Source organism: Mixophyes fleayi, chromosome 1, assembly GCF_038048845.1.
Source record: "Mixophyes fleayi isolate aMixFle1 chromosome 1, aMixFle1.hap1, whole genome shotgun sequence".
Taxonomy (NCBI): domain Eukaryota; kingdom Metazoa; phylum Chordata; class Amphibia; order Anura; family Limnodynastidae; genus Mixophyes; species Mixophyes fleayi.
In genome coordinates, this window is record NC_134402.1 from 242,453,157 (window position 1) to 242,466,481 (window position 13,325).

General features: G+C 36.5%; 1 protein-coding gene across 4 annotated transcripts in view; it reads right to left on the minus strand.

Moving 5' to 3' along the window:
* The window catches only part of TJP2 (tight junction protein 2), a 114,493-nt gene that overhangs the window by 63,940 nt on the left and 37,228 nt on the right, over positions 1-13,325 (minus strand). The window contains exon 2 of one of the 4 annotated variants that reach the window (XM_075208666.1): positions 12,576-12,703. The exons of the other annotated variants lie outside the window; for them this stretch is intronic. The gene's annotated coding sequence lies outside the window, so the exon portion shown is untranslated. The remainder of the gene's footprint in view (positions 1-12,575; positions 12,704-13,325) is intronic. 4 annotated transcript variants of the gene reach the window in all.

The following is a 13,325-nucleotide window of genomic DNA, read 5'->3' on the forward strand; positions in this document are numbered from 1 at the left end:
TGTTTTGATCAAAATATGAAATACCTCATGTTTTCATTTTGCTACACACACAAAGATATGCAATGTTAAGGATAAGCGCTGACAACAACTGTCTTCTCATTTTGTATACATATATGGGCATTTATATTGCCATGCAGCTGGTACCATATATAATATGGAATATGTCGAGTGTCGGCCTATTTTTTTCTAAGGTCCTGTCTCCAAAAATTGCCTTATGTTGTCTTAGCAGCTGTCCATCAAGCCTATTTAAGGCTCATTTAGGTGTGCCTTACAAGCCAGCCCTTGCTAGATGTAAGCACCTATACCTGGGGGATGAGTGCTTCTGATTTTAACTGCATTTTAATGGTGTCTAAAGCATATAGGTCAGTGTAGGACCTGAATACAATGAGGTGCAATACATTAAGAAACTTCACCTTAGCAGAGGTTGCTCCCAAGTACAGAGAAGAGGCATGCACCTTGATGTGTTCGGAATTGACCATTGATGTGTTCGGTGCCAATTCAAAGCACTCTGTAGTTTTCTGGTGCTCTTTGTAAATTACTGCCACTGACTGCAGATACCAGTGCTGTTTATACACACCCATTACACACGTACACCCACCCACACACACACACACTCAGTGCATCTGTTTGCGAATACAGATATCTAGCCAGCTAATCAAGTGATAGCAACTCAACAGTCTCTAGAGTTTACAGAGAATGGTGTGAAAAACTAAAGATTCAGTGAGTGGCAGTTCTGTGGTCAAAAAGGCCTAGTTAATGAGAGAGGTCAAAGGAGACTGTGCAAACTGGCTTAAACTGAGGAGAGGGCAGCAGTAACTCAAATAACTCTGTGTTAGAACATCAGTATACAGAAGAGCATTTCTGAACACACAGCATATTGAAACTTGAAGTGGATGAGTACATTAGCTCCTGTTAGCCAAGAACATGAAGCTTAGGCTACAGTATGTACAGGCTCACCAAAACGGGACAAATTACCTGGGTGGATGAATCTTTCTTTCTGCTGCATCATGCAGATGATAGAGTCACAACTTTTCTGTGAACAACATGAATCCATTGATTCGCCCTACCTTATGTCAACAGCGCAGGTTGGTGTGGTGTAATCGTGTGGGCAAGGCTTTCTTAGCACACATTAGGCCCTTTAATACCAAATGAGCATTGTTTAAAGTCGACAGCCTACCTGAGTATAGTGGCTAACCACGTGCATCCCTTTATGGCCACAGTTTACCCATCTTCCAATGGCTACTTCCAAAAGGATAACATGCTATGTAACAAAGCATACATCATCTCAAGTTGGTTCAATGAACATCACAATGAGATCAGTGTTCTCCAATGCCATACACAGTCACCAGATCTCAATCCAATAGAGCACCTATCGTGGAACGTGAGAGTCGCAGCATGAAAGTGCAGCCGAAAAATCTGCAGCAAATGCATGATGCTATTATGTCAACATGGACTAGAATCTCTAAGGAATGTTTCCAGCACCTTGTAGAATCCATGCTACAAAGAATTCAGGTGGTTCTGGGGGCAAAGGGAGGATCCAGGACTATAAAGTTGTCCCGCTTAGAGAGACCACGGAGTCTGTAAGGTACATTCCATTTATCCATGTGAATGCATTGTAGTAAATTTCTGCTGCACTTAGATCCTGGACTCTACTACCTATTGTCCTACTTGTTTACAGCATTTGAGTTTCTGTGGCTTAAAAATTAACATATTAGAGGCACTACACTGGTTTATAGGCAGTGTATCCAACCAGAGGGAATGCTTTAATCTGTGCAACATCTGTTCAAAATAAACAGCGTGTGTACACGGCTAACATCTAAAGTCAAAATCCTCAAATATTTGCAGTTACATCTCTAGCAGCTTTGTTCGCCATGCCTCCATTAAAGCTCCACCTAACTACCCCACCCAGCTTTGGTCGATCCTCTCTCCAGACAGAAAGCAACAACTGCCTTTCAAAGACATAAAAACCTCAATAAAAATCTCAAGTATAGAGCAGTGCAGTAACTACAGAAACCATTCAAATATTTGATTAATAATAATTACAAGTTATGGAGATTAAAAGGACCCTTGCAAAACTTTCACAATTATATGTCTCAGATATGTAATTGAAGGCTTCTTTGTACAATGTGGTTATTTCTTACATAAGAAACTAAATATTCTAAGTCATTTAAAAAAGCACGCATGATTGTCAGTGAGAATAGACTGGGGATTGTAGTGAACACAGTGTTTCAGGCCCTTCAATTTGTATGGTTAAATTAATAAATGATTAAGGATTAATGTAAAAAGAATTTTGTAACACTCAAGTGGGTGATAAGATGGTGTGTAACTAGATAGTAAGCCTTAAGCCCTGAATATAAGAGTATTTTAAATCACTAAAATACATATTAAAAAAATATTATATAAAAAGATAACTAAAAACTAATAAAAACTAATAGTTAAGCACTAAAAAAAAAAAAAAAAACCCGAAAAAAATAATACAATAAATAAATAATAATGGCAATAAAATGATATACAATCAGGGCATATTTTTAGAATGTCGCCGATGAGTAAATATACAATAATCAAATATGTAATATATATTGAAGGCACTTAAAATATGCTAAAGAACTTAGTACAGGAGCTCATTCAACATATCCACTTATGTGGACAGAATGCATTTTTCAGAACCACACTAAGTTTTATTTAAAATTCTTTTTTAGACCCTCCTGTTTCAATCTCTCCGACTGAGGAAGAGCAATAGAGAACATATGATCACACACACCCTTATTCCGAACAAATTGCAGCATCTCAAGTCAGACTGTAAGTGTATCAATGCTATTATTTTATTAGCGAGTTGAAAAATGACTTTTTTTAAACAACCCCTTTCCTATCTTGACACCTCTCACAGATGATTAGGACCACATGCTACACTATTTTGTTTTTACTTATATGGTATATTGTGTGGGCTAAATAACCTTATAGTCCTAGCAACATCACCTTCGTACAAAATCTTATCACTCTCTGGGGGGTATTCAATTGTTAGCAAGTTTGTTTTTTCCCCCGCTGCATTAAAAAAAAAAAAAAAAATCTCCTGTGAGTTTTTGACGGCAATAGCGGCCGTTTTGAGTTAGGGCAGCGGGAAAACTCGTGCAATTCAATTGAAAAAGAGGGAACACTGCCCCCGACCGTTAAAAATTGTGTTTGTGAGATTTTAGGGGAGTTTTAACGCGGTCATGCATAACACAAATAAAAAGGTTTTGTATACATTATCATACATTAGATAGCATTATACATTGGTAATATCTACATTATAGCACTTTCTTTAGCTTATTTTTTAATTGAACTATTTTTTTACCATTCAATCTTCTATACCATGTCAAAATACATTACTACATTCATATTTGTACCAAAAACATATATAAATATAATTAGTGATTTTTTTTTAATGTTTATTTTATTTCATTATTTTTTCACAAGAAAATCAACTAACACAAGTTAGGCATTAGTGATAAAACATAAGTTAAACTTTTTTTTCCAATTACATGATTTCAAATACTTTTCAGAGGTTTTTTATTTTTAACACACCCCAAGGAGGTGCAAGATAAAATAGTATGCGTTAAAAAAAACAACTGAATAGCTTTTAACGTGGCTGCCTCTCGCACACCCTATACCTTCAATAGACCTTCTACTGGAGCGCGAGAGGACCGTTTCATGAAAAAAAACGTAGCGCTTAAAATGGAATTGAATTGCGGGTAAGGTTAATCTGCTCAAAAATGATAAAAAAAAACAGCATTAAAATGACTTCACACGGTCAAAAAAAAAACAACTCGCTGACAATTGAATACCCCCTCTGAGCTCTACACAATCATTTTTATATTAAATGAATAAACAGTTCAACATTAAATTCATTTTACATATAAATTTGCCTGATACATTTTACATTAATTTATTAGGGTGCTGGAAAACCATGTTTTTTCATGTAGCACTTTCACTGTAACACTTGTTATAAGCACTGTACAATTGTTTTTGATATCTGTAGATTGCAATCTTATGCAGGGTACACACTACACACAATAAACGACTGTTAGGTCCAATATTGCATTAGTATGTACGCTCCAACAATCAAGTTTTATTCTTCCAAAGCACATCTTATCGTTTGATTAGATTTCATAAATGGATTAAAAATCTCTATAAATGATGGAACGATCTTGGGCAAATTCTGAAGTGTGTATGCACTCACATTTATTAGTGTAGGCAGATTTCCTTAGAGTTTACAGAGTCACAATCTATTCACTGGACGGTTATGACAGATGAAGAGCACAGATCTGAAGGTAAATCTTGCAAAACGTGAATAGAGTATACAAAATGATTCGGCATGCTGACCGAAACTTTCAGTCATTGGTAAAATCACATCAGAAATTTTCTGTAGTGTTTATCCAGCCTACACAATTTACCTTCAGATTTCATCTCTCATAACCATCTGCTGAAAAGATTGTACACACTATACATATATCTGCCTACACTGCTGATCAGGAGTGCATATACACTTTCATATTTTCCCAACATCATTCCATGGTTAATCGTGATTTTTAGGAAGTTTATAAAACCAAATCAACAGAGGTAATCCTTTTTGGTATAATAAAACATGATTGTGGGAGTGTACACACTCTTGCAATATTTGTTCAAACAGTGGTTTATCGTGTGATTTGCACGAAAATTGCATTGTACCCAGCTTAACAATATATGCCTTGTACCTCAAACTTTATTGACAATGCAGTCATACAATTAAAAAGAAGGTAGACACTGCATTCCCTATTGATTTCCCATAGCCTAGTACAATTTCATGTATATGGACTTACTTAATACCAGCGTTACTTGCACACCCACTAATTAATAAAAGAAAGTTTTGCGTTACCTGATCTTGAAACCTGACAGTCAGTTTTGCTGGCCATGTGTAAGTGCGGCGCCTGTGCTGTTTTAAACCTGAAGAAAGTTTCCGAACAGGCCTGCTGTCTACTTGCATTGCATGTTGTGTCGTGGACAGTGGTAGAAGAGTACAAGGGAAAAACTACTATCATCAAGTCCAATAATGTCATGTTAATAATTACTTTAAAGGCCCCGCCTCTTGTTCACTAGACTTTTCAGCAAGTAATCTGATCCTGCCTGTTTGACAGGTCAATAGCATGATTCGTTTTTTTCAAATGCATAACTCTCTACAATACTGGAAAAAGAACAATGTATATGCCAAACAACATATACATAACATGATTTTACAAAACGATCTCAAGCTCTTTGTGCAATACTAAACCCACCCAGGTGATAGGAATGAAACATCGATAGCCAAACAGTGCAATTATCCGATAAGCATCAGGGAAGGAAACATCCTTGTTATTTTATGAACAATGAGAAAGGGAATCACTCTTGCAGATCTGCTTCGTCCCACAATCTCATGGTGATCTCTGACCATAATGCCCCTTTACATCCTCACACTCTACTATTACTTAAATGGACACTGGAGCAAGGTTATAGATAGGAAGAGAAAGTGGTCATTATTGCTGCTCTTTGGAACCCCACTGTGCCCTAGGGCCACCCATGAACAATGAAGAGGAGTATTCTACAATATGAGGGCACACAGGTGGTTAGGAGGACCTCCGTACAGCTCTATATGCTCTTTAATAGCCTACTAGATCCCCTCTTATTAGGTTATAATAGAGGTACATAATGAAACTGTTGGGTTTGACATACATACGTTTCTCTTGAATATTAAAAGTGTACATTTCCTTTTCACTGGAAAAGTGACATGACAGAATCAACCTTTACTCCTTCCCCATATCTTATACATCCCCTTACTAACATTCTTCTTATCCACCCCATGCAAAATTACCAATATACTTCTTAAAAAAAAAAAAAAGTACTACATTTAGCATTTCATAATAGGTTTGATTTCATCCTTTTTATGTCCATAACCATTTGTTACTTTCTGGGGGAAAAATTTTTATGTACGCTGTACTCTGTTGCTAAACTACAAATGTATCCCCTACCCACTCCCCTTCTCCTTTTCTGTACCCTCTTCTTTCCCCTATAAAAGTGTGTTAATTTTCTTAATGAAATGTTTTTAAAAATAAAAAAACATGTTATTATCATATGGATTATACAATGGAAATCCATTTCTCCCCAATAGCATGCATGTTACATATTCATTATAATGCTTTTTAAATATGCTCCCTCCCCCCCCCAAAAAAAAAAAAAAAAAAATGCATGCCAGGTATATATTGAAATAGATTATTTCTGTTTTAGCACATTCATTTTATAGCATGATGTAGGTAAAATTACATATTTTTTGCTAGAATGAGATGTTAATATAGGAGTGTAAACACATTGTGTATCAGATTTTATATTTTGGTGCTATATTGCTTAGTTCTTTGCTTAGTAGAGATCACATTGTAAAAAAATAAAAAAGTTGGCAGGTACACAAGTTGAATGGAAGTGAATTGACCTGCGCGCGCGCGCACACACACACACACACACACACACTATATAATATCATTAGACTTGTCATATGATACATATGCTTCAACTCATTAACTCTCAATCGATTGATTCAGAGACATATATCTGTTCGTATTTATTTACCCATATACATTCTGGGAGGAATACAATTGCTGGTGATGCAGCACACGGACAACAATTTGCGCACATTGCTGGCAATTATGGTACAAATCTCTGCTCAATTTTCTTCTATGGGGTGCAAATAAAAATGAGCGTAGATTTTACAGAAATATCCCCAGCGAAGAGTCTTTCAGACGTTCTGGAGACACTGTGTGGCCAGTTGAATTCCCTCCTCTGATTTTCATACAATGTTATTAAAACCAATCTTAGGATCAAATTCTATTATGAACGTACAATTTAAGACATGCAATTTATGTACAGACTGAATGACAAAGCACAATAACATTTATTATTTTTAATTTCAGGTTCTCAGCTGAAATAGACAGCCAAAAATACAGTTTGGTATACTGGTGATAGAAATGTTCCCTACTAGTTTTGGACGATAAAATACATTCCATATTACTATTTATGAAATGTAACAAGTGAGACATGAAAATTTTTTGAACAAAAAACAATTCCCTATAAGGGAAGAAACCTCCAGCGCACACAGAAGGGGAATCCTCCAATTTTGAGTAAACCCGTACAATAATAGGCTAAAGGTTACAGGCCACTCACCACTGCAGCTGGTTCAGGGTCTATTACAAACCCTAAACAGGATATACCAAGCAGAAAAAGAAGAACCGCGCTGTGGGGGGTGATGTACAACCTAAAATAGGTCTAGATATAATGAAGTGATGCAAATTTTTTGCTTAAGGCAAATGAAAAGCAATTACAGAGAAATGGGGGAGCTTAGGGCCAAGAAAAAACAGTTTATAAGATGGAGCAGTGCAGGCAAATTGAGATACATACAATACACAACAGGCACCATTTTCACTCCATCTTGCATGTGGGTCTTGGGTTGAAGGTTTGCAGACCTGTTTTATATAAGTATAGGCCCCATGTTTTATGGCATTTCCAATAACGATATTCAACCACTTCCCAATTTGGGTCCGATTCCATTACACTGGTAATTAAATTGACTAAGCCACTAAACCTTTAAACATTCCTATAGCCACACTAAACTATATAAATTGCTCCTAGTATCCCTAGCTTGTCTTAGGAGAAACGGAGTGCTGCACTGGAGTGGATTCATTCTGCTATAATCTCTTCTAGACACCGGCTAACAAAGTTACTTTTTGTTTTGTTTATTTTCAGGATCTTTTGAAACCGTATATTTTAGTCTGGTCTGCCTCCACAGAACAGACCCATCCATTACGAATGTATGCAGCCACTGCTAAGTTCAGACATCTAGTTACTTCCACACAGCATAGAGAAAACGTAAAACACAAATCTGTAACCAGAAACAACAAAAAAACGTAACAAATGAAAACAATAACCATATTGTCTATTTGCTGATTAATATACAACGTCGCAAGAAAAACAAAACAGACAGTTAGCGTCTGTCCAAATGTATCCACAAAATCACTCCACAGGCAGAAACAATACAGCTATTCTTGTCATCTAAACACCGCTTTCCCTTGACCAGTGTACAATTCATTCCTCACATGCTTTGTATCTAATTAGTATGGCAATCTTGAGGGGAAAAAATGTTTCTAAACTACAGAGAAGTAAATTAATGTCTTTGATGACAAATTAACATTTGTTTGATCTTACTCTGGACGGTAGAAAAACAACACTTCCGTTGGCAATATAATATACATAGGCTGCTCTTTATTCTTTGCTTTAAAATTAATGTCAATATGAACTAGCATGAACTGATTTAAAATAAAAACTCTGCATCTCATTAGTTGTGTTTTCCAGAAATACTACCATTGTTGCCATTTCTGCCACCCTATCCGTTGCCAGCAGTACCTCCCTAGTTCCAGATACATTTTATAACTTTTGGTCACCTAAAAGCGATACCATCCATATATAAAAGCAAATGCATTTTCGCCGTCTGGTCTGGAGCATTAAGGTTTGTGTTAATACCATGCCAGAGAGAAGAAAAAAAAAAAAAATCTCAGAAAAGTACCTGTTGCCACTCATTAGCCTAGACAGGATTATAAGTCCAACAGTCCATCACTCTACAGTGAGAAACAGAGACCATACCATGCTCAAAGAAATCACAAACAACGCAAAAGGGATCTACAGTTCTGTCAATACAGTAAAAGTTACAGTTCTACCATCAGAAAATGACTGAACAAGTATGGCCATCATGAAAGGGTCTGTATCCCAAAACATAAGAAAAATTGCAGCATGGCTTACGGTTGCAAAGTTGATTCTGAACTAAACAAGACAAACAATTTCTTCTGGACAGCTAAGTGGAGTTTCTTGGTCTCCATGCACAATGCCATGTTTGACAAAAACCAAACACTGCCTATCACCACAAAAACCTTATACCATCTGTTAAACACGGTGATGCTGAAGTGAATAAATGGGGTTATTTGTTAGTCACAGGATGACTTACAATGATTAAGTAAATTATGAACTCTTGTTTATTTCAGAGTATTCTAGACTATAATATAAGGCCATCTGACTGAAAACTAAAATTAAGTTTGGCCGAAATTGGATCATGCAACAAATCAATGATCAGAAGAACACCAACAAATCTATGACTGAATGGCTAAAAAAAAGAAAAGAATCAAAGTTGTGTAATGGTCCAGACAATATCCAGGCCACAACCACAATGAGAAACTGTGGAGGGACCTTAAAAAATTTGTGCATAATCATTTGCTCCCAAATATCAATTAAAGTAGCAATTCAGCACAAAATGAGATGCGTTTTTAATCTATATCACTGTGGAAGAATAAAGAAGAATCTTGATATTTACAATTTTTCCTTACTATTATTTCTTCAGGCTGCTATTAATGATTTAGAATTCTGTGGACTGCCATTTTAGTCCATGACACTATTCAGTCACGTGATGAAGTGAACAGAGAGGTTTTGGAACGTCCCTCTGAGATCTGTCTGCTCTTTGCACTGAAAAATCTTCCCTCTCCGCCTTCACATAACATGCAGGGAGCTGTGAACCTGTGTAACCAGCTGCCATAATTTGAAAGCTCCCGCATTTTTTTTTTTTGTTTCTTAAAAAGAGATAATGATTTGTAGGAGGACAGCTAAGAAAAACGATGCATGTGTAACATGCTTAACTTGCTATTTAAAGAAAAAATGATAATAAATCTTCTATGTGGGATTGCTGCTTTAACTGAAGCAGTGTTGTAGGAAGGATGGGGCAAAAATTCTTAAAGAGACCAATGAAATCATACAGAAAACAATTAATTCAAGTCATTGCTGCTAAAATTATAATTTAAAAGAATGGTGTCCCGATATACACACACAAACACAAACACAAAGATGAAGGAGATAGTCACATGTAAAAGAAAGTACTATCTACTTTTCTCCTTACATTACACGTGCCATTCTGAACAACTATTTGTGTGCGGGTGATGTCTGTATGAAGCAGATTGTATAACACTGAAAGGTTTGTATCAACAAGATTCCAAAAACTTTCCAGAAAGGCTATTACTTGTATATATACTAGTCGGATTCTAAATAGAACAATATCGACAAACTGATTCAGAAACAATTTATCAAATAATGTTAACATTTGGTGCATTTTCTTAAACACACCAATTAAACTTTATAGAAAACAGATTTTGTCACACTAAATATATGAAGGTTAAAAAAGGTAAGCAAACTTCAATAATTTTCTTTGCCCAATTGTGTCTACTACATGGGAATGTATATGCTACAGATTTTACAAAATAATTTTTGTTCAGCCTATGATCAAACTTAAGGAATTGTGACGGACAAATATTTTTGCATGCTCTGTTTTATTTTGAACTTGACCCAATAATACAATACCCCTCCCCCAATTATGTCATACCCATTTCCATAGGACAGAATGCCTAAACCTTATTTTCATGTATTTGTTTACTCCTATCTTTCCCACTTTGCTTATCCTGTAATCCCACTGAAACACCAATTTCCTTTTTTTTTTTTTTTTTTTTTTTAATACTGTGTGTCAAAGCAGTTGAAAATTTACATTCATCTCAATGGCAGCTCAATGTAAACGCATATTAAACAGGAGATAAAAAAAAAATATTGCCAATGCCAGTGTGTACGTTGCTTTGCGTACAACAACAAATGTGTTTCTGCACCGTGTTCCCAATGGCACAAGTGCATCTACTTAATTGCAAGGTCATATTTAAGGACATCATTGCTGCTTCATAGTGCTGGGACAATGGTTCTGATATTAACTCAGGTGTAAGCCCTAATAACCGACCATGGCCTTATCTATGTGGAGTTTGTATGTTCTCCCTGTGTTTGCGTGGGTTTCCTCCCACACTCCAAAAACATACTGGTAGATCAATTGGCTGCAATAAAAAATAAAAAATAAAAAAAAAATTGACCCTAGTCTCTCCCTCTCTCTCTGTCTGTCTGTATGTATGTGTGTGTGTGTGAGTGTGTGTGTGTCTATAGTAGGGAATTTAGACTGCAAGCTCCAATGGGGCAGGGACTGATGTGCATGAGTTCTCTGTACAGCGCTGCGGAATTAGTGGCGCTATATAAATAAATGATGATGATGATAATGATGTGCGGTCAGTATTGAAAAATGGCCTAACATTGCTCCAAAAACTGCATTACCCAGAACAATTATTAAGGGTCCACACGTGACTGTTAGTGTGTGTAAGTTAGAGTATGGTAAGTTAGAGTACCTTTCAGAAGGATAGCATATTTCTATATAGAATACAAGTACTGCATTTACTAATTTTTTTGTAACTGTCCTAGTCAGTGGGCAGGACTGGAGAGGGATACACCCTGGGATGTCCAAATCAGAAGTAATGAATCAAGCTGTTTACAAGAGCATGGCATATTCAGTGATGGCTAACCTGTAACACTCCAGGTGTTGTGAAACTACACGCCCCAGCATGCTTTGCCAGCTATCAGCTAGTTATCTACTGGCAAAGCATGCTGGGGCTTGTAGTTTTACAACACCTGGAGTGTCACAGGTTAGCCATCACTGTCATATATCATTCATTTTTAGTTTGTACTAATACCAGTAGTTTTTCAAATCCATTCTAGCTCATGGGAAGACTAGAATTTTGCTATTTATCAACTGGGAAGAAATTGCACTTACTTGGTTTTTCCAAGTAAAGCACCAAAGAGTCAGATTGCAATGCTGCTATCTGCTTATACACTTACAAGTAGAACAATAACAAGTACTCTGGAAGGGCTATGTTCAGTAACTATATTGAACGTACTTGGGAAATGCATCAAATTTTGTTCAAGGTCTGTCTGGCAGGACCTGCCATCTACACACAATGGAAACAGCCAATTTGTTTGCAGTATTAAATTTGTTAAGCAGTGCCTGAGTGGTACTTAGCAAATTGCTTGGTTATATACAAGGGAAGTTATGTCTTTTGCATATAATACAAAGATTTGAAAAAGAGTTGATGCCCCATGAAGAGTCAATGAAATATGTATCAAACTATAAAAGAATGCATGTGGGACACAAAAATCCTGAAAACAGAATACAAAATGAATAGCGATGCTATGTCAAGAACTACAGGAAAGAGACCTTGGCGTTAAGTTCCAGATGACTGGTAAGCAAGTAGAGGGAAATACCAGTAACACTGGATATTATAGGAAGAAGGAGGTTATATTACCACTTTAAGACCTCATTTAAAGTACTTACTAGAGTTCTGGAGGCCATATCTCTAAAATATAAAACATTCAGAGAATGATTACTAAAACGGTGCTTGTGCTGCATGAAATGATAAACTTATCAGGAAAGATTCTAGAGCTGAACATGTACAGTTTGATGGAGAGTAGGGACAGAGGTTATATTATAGAAATATTCAAATATATGAAAATGTATTATTAGAGCCCTGAGTGGCAGGATTTTTTAGAAATAAGAGAATATCTAGCACTGGGGTACACACTCCTTTAAGAAGCAGGTTACTGCACAGAAAAGTAAATTCCTATTGGTCCATGCGATTACAGACCTTCAGCCTGGGAAGTCACACACCCCTAGACTAGACTGTTTTAGCCATCATTGATCACACAGCCTGTGGAGCCCCAAGAAGCTCCGCTCTTAGGCCCCTGAGTTTCCTTTTGATGGTCATGAAGACTCCTACAATAATATAATTCAAGAATGCATGGAACAAATATTTAAGACTGAAATGTTAAATATTAATAGATAAACTAAAAACATAAGAAATATAAATAAAAACAAAACCTATTTGGAAAAAAAGGCAGAATAGGTTTATTATGTTTCTATATGGTTTCGGCCCACAAAATGGATGTCTCCACTGTGTGTTGTACTTACCTATGTTTTATACCTCTCCTCCTGGAGATCCTGTAAAAGAGGACCTAGGGGCAAGGAGGGGAGCATGATAATGCAATTTGCAGTGAAACTCATCATCAATACCCTACCCATTTCTCAAGAAAGAAAAACGGTATCCAGGTAGGTGGCATACACTCCCAGGAAGGACACCCCGAAATTCAGGAGTCTTTCAAAGATTTCAGGAAAGTAATCAATTATGGTGTGTGTAGGGGACTGGTCCACTTTAAAGTCAGTATCATAAATAGCGCAGTCATCATAGTGACCTATTTACAATTTCATTGGGATACACACTACAGGTTTTCCAACCAATTGTGCCAATCACACAATAAACAACTGTGAGGTCTAATATCGCATTCTGATCTGAAGGTAAATTGCGTATGTGTGTACACATAAATCTGCATGCTCATCA